General features: G+C 38.9%; 1 protein-coding gene and 1 long non-coding RNA gene across 5 annotated transcripts in view; one reads left to right on the top strand and one right to left on the bottom strand.

Moving 5' to 3' along the window:
* Positions 1–3,083, top strand: part of LOC141577048 (ankyrin repeat domain-containing protein 26-like) — a 28,933-nt gene extending 25,850 nt beyond the window's left edge. For all 3 annotated transcript variants that reach the window (XM_074360310.1, XM_074360309.1, XM_074360308.1), the window contains one exon: positions 248–3,083. The gene's annotated coding sequence lies outside the window, so the exon portion shown is untranslated. The remainder of the gene's footprint in view (positions 1–247) is intronic.
* Positions 3,084–3,282: 199 nt separating this feature from the next.
* Positions 3,283–8,071, bottom strand: LOC141577050 (uncharacterized). Of its 2 annotated transcripts, none has more exons than XR_012505483.1 (4): positions 7,768–8,071; positions 5,991–6,173; positions 3,519–3,666; positions 3,283–3,419 (listed from the first exon to the last, which is right to left on the bottom strand). It is a non-coding gene; the product is annotated as an uncharacterized LOC141577050 (long non-coding RNA). The 2 variants fall into 2 exon arrangements; XR_012505482.1 differs by lacking the exon at positions 7,768–8,071 and adding an exon at positions 7,438–7,578.
* Positions 8,072–14,608: the final 6,537 nt, after the last annotated feature.

Genomic DNA, 14,608 nt, shown 5'->3' with positions numbered 1-14,608 from the left:
GTAAATGAATGAAGAATGAGAAAACCGGGGGCTCTGATCCTTAGCCACAGGAGCAGTTATTTCAACGTGCAGCCCTGGGCAAAGTCTAGAATAGTAATCTTGTATTTTGTGTTGTAATCGTGTGTAGGTATTTTTCGTTCTTCTTAAAACTTAGAAGAGTCTCAGCTTTTCTTAAAAAATAAACTGTCATTTAGTTACCTATGAAGTATTTTAAGTAAAGAATCTAATTCTTTCATTTTCTTTCCAGCTACTACTGAACTTGAATCTAAGTCCTAGAGACTCTCTCATAGCCTTGATGGACGAGTCAAGTCTAAGTCCAGATCTGGTTTCGAAAGCACGTGAAAAATATGTGGAGATTTTGAAGAATAATTATATGATCTGCAAGATAAATAGTAAATATTTACCTGCTGGGCTGTTCGCTTAACATTTTATTTACTTCCCGTTATGTAAGATACTGATACTGTTCATTAAGGGAAAATACACTTGCATTCTATGGGCATGATTAAAATTGATGTAGTATTTTAAACCACGTTTCTCTGCATCTCATTGACTTTTAAGCAGATTTTGGGAATAAAACCCAGCACTTTGGAGTATTATATACTCAAACTGAGCCCGGATGCCAGCTGTTTAAACAGCACCCAGCCACCCACCGAACTTGTCGTTGATATTGAGCCGTGTTGATTGATAGCTTTTTTGAATTTTCCAGCGTTAATCACTGTCTATAGACCTAAAGATTTAGACGGACAGCGTTTGGATCTGCTGTGGCTGTTGCAGTGTTCTGATGGATCACAACAATCATTACAGTGCCATCAAGCTTTCTGTATGTCACCTTAAACACTGATTCACAGATGTTTTCTCATGGAGAAACGAAATCTGCGTCAGGCTTTTCACTTTCTCTATTTATTTACTTTTTGGAAACAGTCTTAAAATTAGAGACAAGTTCCGAGCACCAGACTCAAACGGACGTTGTCCCAAACATGCCATCTCTCCCATACATTCTCCTAAGGCGTTATCTATCTTCCCTAAATGTCACTTGTTGTACCATAAGTGCCCTTTCTCTCCCCTCTCACCAAGTAGTCATTTGTTTTTCAGAAAATGCCTTTCTCCTTTTCCTGTCACTTATTAAATTGCATATAAGCCCCCACTTCTAGCCACCCCTTCAAGTCCCATTGCTTTGTGAACTCCTGCATGTATTCATACGTTATTGTTTTCTCACAGTAATCTTCTTTAGTCAATTTAATTTGCAGGTTCCCAATCACTGAATGTAAGATGATAAAGGAAATACTCTCCTTCTCAACAATTTCCAGGAGCTAAATTTTTAATAACTCCTACTTAGATCCTTTATTCCCTTTTCTGTCTTTTCAGTGTGCTTACTTGGCAAAACTCCCAGCTGCACAACAGACTATCACTCTTCCCCCTTACATCCCCCCAGGCATCTAAGTGCTGCTGAAGAAAGTCACACACTGCCCAGCGATCCTACTACTTTTATTTAGTTAACTTGCACCTTCTTCCTTCTCAGTGACGATTTCAAATTTCCCTCTCTGTAAACATCTCCCTCTGTTTCTTCCCTCTCCTATGAACCAGTCTTACTTCTGACGACAAACTTCCTGAAGGATTTGCCTGCTTCCCCACCAGCAGTCTGTCCCCACCCATGCTGGTGTGTCTTCCCTTCCTCCATTCCCACGCAGCGAGTCACTGATGACTCCCACGTCTAAACCAAAGTGACACCTTTCCGGCCCTTGTCTAACTGAACTTCTCATTCCTCCGGGCATTCCATGTAGCTGACCTCTGTAACTGACCGCTGCCTGCAGCTTCCTCTTTAGTCTTCAGCTGAAGAGGATGTTGAAGGTGAGGGCTGCAGCCTTCTTGGTGAGTTCACTCAGTTTACCCTGGCTGTCTCCCAAGGAAGTACACGTGTTATTCAATTTTTATTTTTCTCCTGTTAGTCTGCCTCATGTCAGGTTAATTCTTAGACCAGCCAGATGAGTCTAGAAGGGTGGAGGACCGCTCCCCGCCCCCACCCGAGCTCAAGCCTGAGCACAGGTAGCTGTGCTCATTCTCAGCTGGCATGGGCGCTGCCGCGCCTGCAGGGAAGAGGTCGATGGCAGACGCTGCTGTTCCTCCAGCACTAGCCAGTGAGCTGAAGCTCACCTGAATGTCCTCCAGGCTGAGCTGGGGTCACTGCTCCCGGCAGCAGAAGACTGCCTTTGTGAAAGGAAAACAAAAACGGAGTCTGCATTGCTCGAGAGGGCTCACGAAGGAGGTGAGACTTACGCACGTCTCAGCCCACAGAGAACCCGGCCCTGTGAGCATTTATTGCCCGAATGAAGTCATCCGGAACACCTGCCAGAAACTTCAGCTTCCCTCCTGCTCTGCTCTCTCAAGATGGCCCTACAGTCCTGAGACGCTCTGCCCCCTTCCCATCCCCACACCGTCTCATACCTCAGATCTCACTACACCACCACTATTTTATTTTCCTCTCTGTTTTCTCTTTGGCTTATTTAGTTATTTGCCTTTTTAGTGATGTATATAGTTAGTCAAGATGTGTCTGTTTCTGGTGTACAGAAATGGAATTGACCTTAATGTACTAACAAAGAATGTCAAACAGTTTGCGTTAAACGTTCATGTTTACTTGTATTAACCAAAGTTTTGCAGCCGAGCTGTACTCTGCTCAGGACTAAAGTGCTGTTGAATTGTTTCATTAGTGCTGTGCATATGCTCTGATGGGAAAGTTTTTGATGTCCTAACAGAAATACATTATGATCTATTTTCCTATGGAGTTGTTTCTATTATCACCTTTTATTTTCACTTTTATTTAACAGCAGTACCTCTTTTCCTTTTAATCCAATTTTATATGCTGCTAAATATATTTTAAGTATAGTGTGTTTGCAAACCTTGGTAGCCATGATGAGAACTTTATCATGTGTAGTAGGAAAAGCTATGAAAATAGGTAGATTGTAAACAGAAAATATTATGTTGTAACTGTATGAATTTTTAACTGCTGTAGACTGGATTTTGGAAAAAAATGTATAATTTATCCGCTCAGAATAATTAATTTGTAAATTCTGGAAGTTCAATTTTTATGTGGATGGTATGACACTTGAAAATACTGTCTTGGGGTTTTTCCCTGAAAATACCCAGATGTGGCACCAGAGTCAGCAGGGACAGCAGAGGCACCAGAGGCGGGGGAGAGAGGAGGAGGAGGACCCGGAGCGGCGGCGGCGGCGGCAAGAAGGGGGGCGGCAGCTCAGCAGGAGGAGAAGACCCGGTAGGTATTCGTGCTCCGCGGTGCTGAGCCAGACTCGTCTTCTTACACACACGTTGCCACTTCCAGGGCTTGAGAGTGAGCATGGTGTCGGCGGAGGGAGATGGCCTGGGAGCGCATTATTTCATATTTATGTTAGTTGTGTGGGTCCAGACTGAAGATATAAAATCCATAATTTAGTATAGGTTGTGGATAAAAAATAGTGAAAAATCCTGAGCTAAAGGGTCACACTCAGAGAATGCCATCAATGTACCACTGTCTGCTGGAGGTGGAGACCCACGGGAGAGTCCACTGGGGTCAGCGCTGGGTGCCAGGGGTGTTTCAGCATCTTGTCTATGTCCCAGGTTATGAAAAGCAGAGCATTGATGACGTCCAATAGGGAGATAACCAAGTACCAGAACCTGCAAATAGAGAACTGAGGTTTCATATTGCCTTTCAACACTGAAAACCTGAGCCAAGTACAGTATTTTTTTCAAGTTTTGGCTACATATTCAGAAAGATATGAGCCTTATACTTTTTGCTTATCTAAAAATAAGGCAGGATTTCATAGGATTTGCAACTGGGTTAAGACAAACTTTAGGGACATTAAAAGTGGTGTCTAGGTTACTTATGTTTTCATGAGAAAATGTTAAGTGTATACAGACTTTCACATTAAATTTTTTCCTGGAACATGTACTTGAAATAATAAGCAATTATATTCTGATCTCAATACCATGTACTATTTATAGGTAGAGCTCTGGGAATTTAAAAAATCGTAACAAAATCCCAACAGATACTCATTTTATATGACATTGGGGTTGTAACATGTGAATGATTGCATAGAAGAAAGAAACCCTCCAGCAAACTTTCCTGAAATTGTGTGGGTGATGGAACAGAAAACATAATAAATATAGGAAAAAAAGTGAAAATACAGCTTTTAAAATATATTTAGGGGCGATGAAGTTTAATCATATAAAAGCTTCTGGGACAGAGAGAGAGAGTGTGTGTGTGTATGTGTGTGTGATATATAATTGTATTAAGAAAGCACATTTGTGAGAGGTAGGATTACAGGTACTTGTAAAAAATGTGGTTTAGTAGTGTTTAGGAGCATGGATTCAAAAATAAGACTGATCCGGGTCCAAGTCCTGTCGCCTGGAAACCTGGCTAAATTCTGTGGCTGAGCAAAGTTACACAGCTCCTGGGGGTACTCTTTTCACTGTATTTGATATGAGTGGCTCTTGGTAGAATAGTGTGCTGTGACAGTCCTGGTACACCCAGCACTTAAGAACGTTATGAGGATTATATAAGAAATGAGTATAAAGTACCAGATTTATGCTCAGTAATTTCTCACAAATGATTATATTATTGTTTATTTTTGCCTATTTTTCTTGCAGAACTTCTAAAAAATGTCATACATTATTTTTGTAAAGAAAAATAAAAACAAAATAGACCTACAAAAGTTTCGGGCATGGAAGTTTACTTTTATAATACATAGGGCAGGGGAGGGAGACATTTCTATTACAAAAAGCTAAAATTTTACCCCCAAATTTTTCCTACACTGATTTTTTCCCATTATTTCATCAGAAAATGCAAGTGAGGGTAAGATTGATTGGGCCTATCAGCACTATCTATATGAGGTTTATGTTGAAGGTAAAAATCAGTACATTGCTTATTTGTAATCATGTAGTATGGAGTAGGTCTATGTAAATTGAACATTAAATTAAGAAATATTTATTCCAGTCATATCTCTTCTGTTATACTGAAACCATAATTAACTATAGCCATAATTATTGCATCCCATTTGAAAAAAATTAATTCCAGCCATAACTAACCCTTTGTATTTGAAAAGAAATGACATTTTGAAAGATGGTAAATTTAGGGCAGCTACACATTCTTTGCTGCCCCTCCCACTGAGAAGTGAAGGTTACTTCCCCTACCTTGAAACTGGGCTAAATTTAGTGACTTGTTTGACCAAGAGAATTTAGGAGAAATAACTTTCTGGGACTTCCAAGGCTATGGCATAAAGGACCCTGCAGTTTCTGCCCCAGCCTTTTAGAATACTCGCTTTGGGAGAAGTTGGCTGCTGTGTAAGAAATCTGACTACCTTGGGACCACTGCACCATGATGAAACCCGTGGTGACCACATGGACAGGCTGTATGTAGAAAAAGGGAAGGTGTGTAGGCAGCCCAGCTATGTCAGCCATCCTTAGGTGTCAGACACAGCAAATGAACCACCTTAATAGACGTATGAGCTCAGGTGATGTGACAGAGAGAGAACTGAAGAATCTAACCAACAGCCAGAGTGAAATCTAGACATGGCTCCAGTAGAGGAGTTCCAGCTATCTCCAGCCAGTCAAGCCATCCAAGGTGAGGCCCCGTACGTCTTAAAGAAACGCACCACCCCCACTGTAGTCTGCCCAATTCCTGACCCACAAATGATGACTGCAACGGAAGGTATTGTTTTATGCCTCTTAAGTTTTAGGGAGGTTTGATACGCAGAAATAGATAACCAGAATAGAACCCGTATTTATAAATCAGAGGCACTTCAAGTAGATTTACTACTAATCTATGTAACTGTCCTTCTTTTCCATGAATCACACACTCCTAAACCAGTCATTTACCAAAGCTGAGCCGAATGTATAGTCACAAAAACTTGCTACATGGGTGATCACAACATAAGCAGCAAACTAATGAAAAGATCCAACATATTTTTTTCAAAGTATCAGTCCATGCCACGTGTTCTTACCAAAGCAAACTCATGAGCTATCCTTCCATCTGGAGGCAGTTTTGCACCAAAACCTGCAGCTGGGAACATTCTATCACGGTCACAATCTTGAACGGTCTCCCCCACTGCTGTCAGCGCCGCACCGCTGGTGTGCAGTTTTGACAAGGATTCATGTAGTGGAGAGAAGGGGGCTGGGCAGGTTGCCTGATGACAAAAAATACTTCAAACATAAGTGATCAAGCTAAAGATGTAATTTTTGGACATTTTACTTGATGTCTATTTCAGATTGAAGTACTAAAAGTTATGTTTTTCTGCCTACATTCATAGTATGTTAAATAGTTTCTTTTGGATAGAGATTGACATAGTGGTATTTATTACATTAGACCAGACATGTAAAAAGTTTCTGAAATATATGCTAAGCATATGCAGCTTTTTCTCAAACATTTCTTCTCATTGTCAATGCCGTAGGCTATTCTTGAGTTTCAGTCTCAGAAGAAGGGTAAGAGTACTTTTGTTAATCTTGTTTTATTATAATCTTTATTTTTTTGCCTATAGTCGAAGGCCCCAACTGATTTAATGGGCTTCAGTTATTCTGAAGCCTTCTTAAAGTTGTATCACAAATAGAAATTTATTAAATACTATGCCATATCTTAATTTAATCACTTAAAAAGAGAAGAGCATAATGATTTTGAAATTGATGCTAGTTAATTAGCAACATCTGAAAAAAGTATTCAGTTTCTAACTAGATATTTAGCTAGGAGCCCAAAGCCTCAAAGTCAAGTCTTGCCATTTCCAGGACGACAACTATAAAAGCCTGTAGTAAACCCCACCACAGTGGTTACTGGGAAGACAAAATAAGATTATGTACGAGGAAGTGATTAAAAATTATAGAGCACCATAGAAATGCAAAGTTTAGGTACTAATGCTATGATTGTGTGGGTCATCCACAAGGCTCTGAATTTTCAGTATGCTCTGTTGTGGAATATTGCATTTGAATAAAGGTGAATTTGAGAGAGAAAGTAATACATGTGCTACCACTTCAACACACTGAGATTCACATTCACTTGCCCTAATTACCAGCACAAAGGCAGCCTCAAAGTCCACTTAGTTTCTGAAGTGAAGATGGAAATTCAATGGGACTTGTCATAGCTCATAAAGCGCAATTCTGCATTAAAATATTGCCTGAAGAAGGAAAGCCTCAAGTCATAGTTCTTTTCTGACAGGGAAAAAATAGTAATAAGGCCTTGAGATCCAAAGGAAAACAAAATGAAGGAAAGACCTCCCTTTGGTTTATAATGCATATAATTGTACCCAGAACATTTTTGATTTAAAAATAATTCATTGCGTAAATGCATATATATTTCCAAAGCGTTACCAGCATTCAAGGGCTGTTTCCACATGACAGAATTTCTAAAATATGCATCCTTTGACCAAGATGAGCCTTAATGTTCCCCTCAGCTGGACTAACCTTTAGAAAGATTTCTCCTGACTCCAGGCCCTTGACCTCTTATTTCTCAGAGCATAGACTTCAGGAAACTTGGAATTGCACATTGTTTCTCTGCTCCTTTGAGATGCAGATCTTCTGTAATCCTGGAGTGTCTTTCTCGGGGCCCTGGGAGCTGGCCCTCTGACGTGTAACCATCAAGGAAGGGAGCCCCTGGTCTCTGGGAGAGCTGGGGCCTAACAGCAGCAAGAGGGACTTAGTAACCGCAGCAGCCTGATCACCCAGGCCAGCTCCCCACCATCAGCCCTCAGCGCTTTCCCGCTAGTTCACCACAGCACTTAAAAACCCTCTCACCGTTTGTTCTGGAAGAGCGGAATTCAGGTTCTCTCTTCTGTTGCAATAGCTTCAGTCTCTATTGCAAAAGTCCTGAGTCAGGTCTTCCTTAGCCATTCATCTGGTGCAGTTTTCCTTTGACCCCTCTTTCTAAGATAGGGATTTTGCTTCTTGGTTAAAAGCCCACTGGAGACAGAGCTAAACATTACCACTACTTGGCTAAGTGGTTATTTGACACAACTCTCAAATATAAGAACTGTTACCCAGTGGTGGCAATATGCAACTAATCCTGTTTCTCTAAGAAAACCACAATTTTCAAAGTTAAGATAAAAATTCCACTAATACCCCGCGTATCTAAACATCTTAGCCTATCATGTGTAGCAGAGCTCAGTCCTACCTGTTCAAAGATGTTCTTTCCAGCATCTTCATCCTGCCCAATCTCTTCACTATTCCACTAGTGATATCTTCCTTTCCATCCCTACCTCTCAGTTTGCCATTCTGTCCTGAGATTCACTTTCTCCTCCTCCAGCTTGGGTCTTCTCACATGCATTAGACAACCTTTCTTATTTATTCCAGCTCTTGTTGTCTTTCCTCACCTACTCTCATGTGCTTGTGTTCTGCACCACGAAATTCAGCAGTTCTTTGAATCTGGGACCTGTTTGTATCACATCTGTTTCAGGAGCAGTGCATATGAGAAATGAACTTGTAGTAGGTTGGTAACACTGGGTTGTCAGCGAATAACAATAAGAATTATGAAAGTATGAAATCTAACATGAACTTACTTCAGATCTCACTTAATCTCTTTAATAAACCTATGACATGCGTACTTTTATTACACCCATTTCTCAGATTAAATAACTTTCAGATTATATAACTTGCCTGAATCATATAGTAATAATGGGTCAAACTAGAATAGAAATCTAGGCAGACTTCATGGGCCTTACTCTTAGCTATAACTCTTTTCTTACGGATTTTGTAATATTTTAAACCCTGAATACTATCAAACACGTCTGATTTTGTTTTAGAGGTACACTATGCCTTAATTTAAAAATCCACACTTGAATAGGCTCATTTTTAAAAGTTTTACTGAGATATAATTCATATAACATAACTAACCCATTTAAAATGTATAATTCAACTATTTTAAGTATATTTACAGATATGTACAATGATCAATACAATTTTAGAAGATTTTCATTACCTCAAAAAGTGTACCTATTTACTATCATTCCCTATCACTCCATCCAGCCCAGCACTAAACAATGGCTAATCTTCTTTTTGGCTCTATCAATTTGCCTATTTTGGACATTTCATGTACAATAGAATCCCATTATATGTGATGTACTGTGACTATCTTTCACTTAGCAGAGTGATTTCGAGGTTCATCTGTGTTGTAACGTGTCAAACTTCATATTTCACTCCTGTTTATTGCTGTATAGTATTCCATTATATGAATATACCTCATTTTAAAATCCATTTATCAGTTGATGGACATTTGGGGTGTTTCCAAATTTTGGCTATTATGCTGCTATAAACATTCATGTACAAATTTTTGTGTGGACATATGTTTTCATCTCTGTTGCATATGTGTCTAGTGGAATTGCTGGGTCATATGGTAACTCTATGTTCAACAACTTTAAAAACTGCCAAAGAGTTTTCCAAAGTGGCTGCAGCATTCTACATTCTCAGCAGCAGTATAAGAGGGTTCCAATTTCTCCATATGCTTGTCAACACTTGTGACCTGACTTTTGGATTATAATTATCATAATAGGTGTGAAATAGTATCTTATTATGGTTTTAATTTGTGTTTCCTGTTATATAAGTATGCCAAGTACCTTTTCTTGTACTTATTGGTCAGTTGTATATCTTCTTTGAATAAATGGAATATCATTTTAATTGGGTTATTTGTCTTTTTTGAGTTATAAGATTTCATTACACATTCTAGATAAAAGTCCGTTATGACATACTCGATCTGCTAATATTTTATCCCATTCTGGGATTTCTCTTTTCGCTTTATTAACTACATTCTGTGGCACACAAAAAAGTCTGAATTTTGATGGAGTTCAATTTACTTATCATTTGCTCTTGTTGCTTGTGTGTTTGGTGTCATATCTAAGAATCAACTGTCAAATCCAATGTCGTGAAGGTACATCCCTATGTTTTCTTCTAATAGTTGTATACTTTTAACACTTACATTTAGATTTTGGATCTATTTCATATTAACTTTGCATACGATGTTAGCTAAGGATCTAACCTCATCGTTTTGCATGTGGCCACCCACCTGTCCCAGTGCCATTTTTGAATAGACCCTCCTCTGACTGAATTGTCTTGTAATCTTCTCAAAATCAGTTAACCTTAGATGCATGGGTTTATTTCTATTTCAGTGATCTATGTATCTATCTTTATGCCAGCCCCACACTGTCTTGATTACTGTTGCTTTGTAGGAAATTCAGAAAATGAGGAATATGAATCTTCTTACTTTGTTCTTCTTCCAAATCTGCTTTGGTTCTTCTGTGTCCTTTTAAATTCCAGACAAATTTGGGGGTCAGTTATTCATTTCTTCAAAAAAGGCCTTTCAGATTTTGACAGAGTTTAAATATTGCCATCTTAACAATGTTGAATTTTCTCAACATGCTTTCCACTTTTTTAGATCTTTAATTTCTTTCTAAAATTTATCAGAATCTAATTTTAGGGTATGCGTTTTGCACTCACTTTGTTAAATTTATTCCTAAGTACTATTCCTTTTGATACTATTGTATGGAATTGTTTTCCTAATTTCATTTCACAAGAGATGTCTCTTGCCTGAGTATTCATAAAACTATCACACATAAGTCTTTGAAAGATTTTGCTTAGGAAGCATTATTTTAGCTGTCTTTTTATGTTTTAAAAGCAGACAGCAGGATTTCAAGAAACCCAGATAGGAATACTATAGAATACTATAACAAGGCATGCCTGCCAAATGTCACAAGTCAGTTTTTGGCTGCGACCACTGTAATAAAGACAGGTTTCCAAGAGAAAAACAAGCAGAAGTTTATTAACATGTACACCTCATGTATATATGGGAGATACCCAAGGAAAAATGAGTAATTCAAAGAGACAATTTAGAATTGCAGCTTATATAGCGTCTTCAACAAAGAATAAATTTGTGGAGAAATGACAGGACAGCAGAAAGAAGGTTCAGGCCTCCAGGGGTTGAAATAAAGGTTGTTTAGTAAAGTTTCTTATGCAGATTCCTCTGGTTCCAAAACTCAGAAGGATAGAAAGAAAATTATTTGTCCTCCCCTGTAGAGCCCAGGAGGATGGAGGAAAAATCTTTTTCCCCTTATGGGAAAATGGGGTGTCTAATGGTGTGATTAACTTTTGTCCTTTTTGGTAGAAATGGGAGAAGGAATGGCTGTGAAAATGTATGTCCTACTTTTAAGCAAATAAGGGAAGGTGGCAGCTTTTCTTTTATCCTCAGCTCAAAAGAATTCTTATGCCCAAATCATACATCTGGGAGTGGCACACTCTGCTACACTTCAGTTCAAAAGCTGACTCTATGAAATAAGCCACAAAGCAAATTAAAAGGAGAATAGATTCACAACTGTATTATTTTTAATATTGCATACACAAGGAGTTTCACAGGAAAAAAAGAAAAGTACCTCCCCAAAAGGGGTGAGATTTGAGAGCTTATATACAACCTTAATAGGGGAAGGGAATGGGGGGATGCCTGAATTCTAGGGGAGAATAAAACGTTTTTTTGAAAGATAAACGGGCCCTTTCTAAAGCCTTTTTGTTTATTTTGCTTTCTTTAACTTTGCTGCAGAAGCTTAATTGTTTCCATTTGGGCCGCGGCTCAGGCGGGGCTCCAGGGTGGTTAAAAGCTGCCTGGTGGCTGCAAGCAGAAAGGCTCAAGCAGAAGCCCTGACACCCGGGAAACGCAGAGGCGCCCCTCAAGCGCCCCGGAGCTCCCGAGGCTCCAGTCCTGCTCGAGGATGAGCCTTTGGAAGAGATACTTGCCCTGCGCACCCTGGGGTCAGCAGGCTGAGAGGTCACTCAGATGGTTGCCCACCTGGAGGATGCCTTCCACCGGCTCGCCTAGGCGGTCGCTCCGGGGAGCCGCGGGAGGGGGCGGGGCCGGGCGGCTCCCGCAGGACAGCGGGGAGGGAGCGAGGCCGGGCGGCTCCCGCAGGACCGCGGGGAGGGGGCGGGGACGGGCGGCCGCTCCGGGAAGCCGCGGGGAGGGGGCGGCGGGGCGGGCGGCTGCCGCAGGGTCTCGGGGAGGGGGTGGGGCCGGGCGGCCGCTCCGGGAAGCCGCGGGAGGGGCCGGGGCCTAGAGAGACGGTAGGGGCGGCGGCTCCGGAGAAGCCCGAGCTCACCGTGGCTCTCATGGCTCGGCCGCGGGAACGGGCGACGGGAACCACCGAGTTTTAGCCCGAAATCCCGGTCACCCCTCGGTTCGCCCCCGCACACGCCCCCCCCTCCCCGCCCCTTGCCTCCGGAGCTCGCTCTGCCGCCGCCGCCGCCGCCGCTGCTGCCGCGTCGTCTTGTACCCGATCCCCGTCTCCTTTCTCCTTTCCTCTCGTGTTCCTGTTGAAGAAAGATATATCGCAGCTTCATTATACATACTACCTTTCAATACGTGTATGCACTGTAATTTTTTTTCACAAAATTCTTTGTCCTTTTACCCCACCTTCTAAATCAGAGAATGTTTTAAAAGTGAGAAAAATAGAATCCATGTATTTAAATTCTACCCTTAACCATTTCATGTGGTAATTACGATTTTAAAAATTGACATGTTTTGATGAGTCATACTCATTTTGGTTTTGTTTCCAAATAATCGCATTACACTTTTTTTCACAGATATATTCGTGAATAATGTATACTTTCTAGGAAATAAAGTTTGAATCCACTTATCTCAATATGCTGAAGAATTTATTATTTAGTGTCAATTTAATTAAAAGTCACAATGTTGATTTAAGTCAGAAAGTAGGGATTTAAATTAGATGCTGTCATAAATTGCTAGATAATTTCCCTTCAGTCGACTTTGCTGTTTTTAAATCACTTTTTCATTTCATAAATGGTAGAGATATTATTATGAATACCTTTTAATGATAAATAATTCTCTGCAAATAGAATATACATATGTATATCTGTATTTGTATCTGTGTCTATATACATCTGTAGTTAAATATTTCTCCTGCAAAGTGACATCCTACTACCAAGAAAAAAGACCTCGAAAATATTTTTTATAGTCAAAAAGAATATACTCTCTCATGGTATCTGTTAAACTCAATCTGTGTCTTGCCATTTTAATAGGAAAATAAAATAATTACAATAATCTCATTTTATGAGTTCCTTTTCGATCCCCTTGGCAATGAGACCAAAATAGTTAAAATGTATTTTTTGGAAGAAAGACTATAAATATTATTTTAAATGAAATCTCAATATTTTAAGTACATCCAGGACTGTTCTAGTTGAAGGGATTAGTTCATCATAGTTGTACATGTTCATTTTCCTACACAAATTTTTAAAGAAATATGATTAGAATTTACCCAGCATAAATTGTTTGTTCTCATTACTTGCTACTTTTGGTGGCTGACGTATCTCAATAAATCAACAGTTACGTAGCTTTAAAAATTCTAATGTTCTGATTGCATGTAAATGATTAATATATTCTGATTTATCTATAATATTTGGATTAAATATAAAGTATCTTGATTAGATATTTCTTATTAAAATAATACCAGGACTATTAATAAGAATGCTTAAGTAAATGCATTTGGAGAGTATGCTCACTGACGTTTAAAAAGGATGTTTCCTAATATAAATGCAAACAGCAGATACTTTTAAATGCCTTTTTGAAAAGCAATATTAATAATCTGAGATTTAATTTTTTACTTGTGATCTCTTATGATCATACTTTTATTGAGAATACAGAATTAATTTGAGAAAGCGAGAGTTAATACAAGTGTAGAGTTGTACTGTTTTTATTTTTATCTGAAAAATATATTGTTTTAGTTATTTATACTTTACTATGTAAAAACCAAACATCTTGGAAAATCAGGAGAGGATAAAAATCCTTACATAATATTTTTCTGGTAGTATAAAATATTACCTGACCAAATTTGAATTATGTATTAGAATTTATTTTTAATAATTCTAGCTTAAACCTTTATTTAGCTCACAAACAATTCATTTTAACCACCCAGTCAAGGCTTTTCCCTAGAAGTAATGCTAGAAATAATCAAGACATGCAAGCTCAGGTTTGTTTTCAGAGATGTTCTTCGGAGTGTTATTTATGAGAATGAAGATTCTGGAGGAAAAAAACTAATAGTCAATAATACAGAAATGTTTGACTTAAGTGTTGCGTATATGAAACACATACTAAGAATCAAATTTTGGTTAATAGTTAGTGGTCAGTGAAATGTTAACGACAGAAGTCATGAAATTCAGAAGTACAGGCCTGTATATAAGCCTGCTTATTCTTAGTTACATGAGTATAAATCTGTCTATAAGCATAAGCACACAGACACATACACATATATGTATACATACAGACACACATACACGTTGATGAAAATAAATCTTGGAAAGAATCATGCAGAATGTTAATAGAATTAAGGTTGTTTTTCAAATTAAATATAACATACAAACATAGTAAATACTCATTATAGCTATTGAGTTTTACAGTGCTCATAAACTTATCCCATCCTCCCTACACTTGTAGCTCAGTTTACAGATATTGGTAAAGGCTACATCAAAAATGTTCAGTTTTAAATTCAGGTAATACACAATAATAGTATTAACCTATAAATTGAGGTTAAAGAAACATTGTTAAATATTAAAATATAGTAAGACTTAAGTGGTAGAATGTTTTAAT

The sequence above is a fragment of the Camelus bactrianus genome, unplaced genomic scaffold, assembly GCF_048773025.1.
Source record: "Camelus bactrianus isolate YW-2024 breed Bactrian camel unplaced genomic scaffold, ASM4877302v1 HiC_scaffold_97, whole genome shotgun sequence".
NCBI lineage: Eukaryota > Metazoa > Chordata > Mammalia > Artiodactyla > Camelidae > Camelus > Camelus bactrianus.
Note: the sequence above shows the minus strand (reverse complement) of the source record. Positions and strands in the feature narration are given on the sequence as shown.